Genomic DNA, 2,007 nt, shown 5'->3' on the forward strand with positions numbered 1-2,007 from the left:
AGCACGCTCCTCAGGCTCTAGAACCTGGCTCAAGGGTAACAGCTACAAGTAAGTGTGGCTGCAAATGTCTATGGTTGGGTGGAGAGTCCTTGTCCTAGACTCACTTTCCCTGTAGGTGCAAAGATAAGTATCTACTTGTACTTGTTTATATATTTATGAATGTATGATGCATTTATGATTGTAATGGTTCTAGATTTTTGGGACTACATTTGTGTTGTTAATGCTTGAACATGTGGTTACCCCTCTGTGGGGAGACGCCATTGATGGACATGTCTACATATTAGTGTGTGCGTCACTTATTTGAAATGAATGACATTGATGATGAACTAAGTAAGCATGAGCTTCTGAATTTGGAAACAAAATGTTGTGTGATTAATCTTAATGATGCTTAACACATAACATTTAATGTATAATATGTGTAAAGAACCACATGAGAATAAGGATTATGCTATATTACTGAGCTGAACATTACTCTGAATAAATTTTTAACAATGTTTTAAGCCACACATAATAAATGGCAGAGAAATAATAGGCCATGATACAGGCTGTAGCGAAAGTCATAAGAGTTTGGAAAGAATCTTGAAAATAGTGGCCTCAGAGACCCTTTTTTTTAATATGAAATAGTTAAATGGGAGACCCTCTGCTTAACAGGGTCTACATTTGGAGTAATAATAAGGTCAAACTGATTTAACACATAAAAGGGAACTTTTTAGACACCGGAAAAGACGGATCGAACCCAGGATCGAACCTGCGGCACCTGCTCATCCATGGCCATATACAATCTGTTTCAATCTTCTCTGGCCGCAGACCCCTTGTCTGCCGCCTCCGTTCACCTCTGCGGAACCAGTAAAGGCTGGGTATTGCTCAGACCATCGGCATCACAGGACGATCTGAAGGCGAAGGCCGCGGTGAGATGCGAGATCGGGGATCCGCAGGAAATATCTGTCTCTGCGTTCAGAACCCGTTTTGAAGGTGAAAATCTGTCCAGGTCTGGCCTGACTTATGGTAGATGGGAGCATGCTCAGAAATACGAACCCAGGAGGGGTCTATCAAGCGGAACAAGAGCAGAAAATTACAGAGATCGACGGCATGAAGGGGATCTGATCCAGCCTGCCGTGATCAGAGATAAAATCTTCAGATCTGGACGGGATCTACCAGATCCGGACAAAAAACAAAGGGAAAGTAAAACCCCAATTGTCCTGGAACTTTGGACAGCGAGAGGCCAGCCGAATGGGGACGCACAAACTTTTCACTGGGCCTTCAAAAACCCTGTCACGGTAGCGAGAAAGGGATCCCCACAGGCTTTTTACAAGGACCTGATCCCTCAGATCACAGAAGGGTTTTTACAGCTCGAGAAAAACCAGCACATAAAAAACCCAGATCTGATCGATCCCCTTGTTTGCCAGGATCTGACAAGTATGGGTTACACCCAGAAGTCGAGGATTGTCGATTACCCTCAGATCGGCACAAGCGTTTTGAGCGAGGGAGCGTTCTTCAGTAAAAACGGAGCCTTCAGTATGGAAAAACGCAGCATGTTTTTAAGGTATGAAGGAAAAACCCATTTTATAGTTCTGTTAATATATGATATAGATCTGAGTACCTACATACCATGGGGCTCTGCCTGGGAGCCATTGTCAAGGGACAGCCAGATCTGGAAACCCTATGGGATGGACATAAAAAAAAAAACAGGGGACTGCCAGGGTAAAGATTGGATCCAGATCTTCATCAAACAAACAGGGGGCAGCCACTGTTGCATGCGACTCAGCAAGAATTCAAACATACAAGAGCTAAAAAACAAAATACAAAACCAACTTGGAATACCCACAAGACACCAGAACCTGATATGTGCAGGGCGTAGCTTACAGGACCATCTTACTCTACAGGAATATGGGATCTGTCAGGATACAACCATATACCTTAACCTAAGACTGCGTGGAGGCTGCAACGGATCCGGCTCAAAGACCTCAGGCACCTTTCGTGATGCAGTAAAGGGGAAAGGAAAAATGC

This window comes from Pinus tabuliformis, chromosome 8 (genome assembly GCF_031772625.1).
Source record: "Pinus tabuliformis cultivar Carrire ecotype Pingquan chromosome 8, CPIR1, whole genome shotgun sequence".
Taxonomy (NCBI): domain Eukaryota; kingdom Viridiplantae; phylum Streptophyta; class Pinopsida; order Pinales; family Pinaceae; genus Pinus; species Pinus tabuliformis.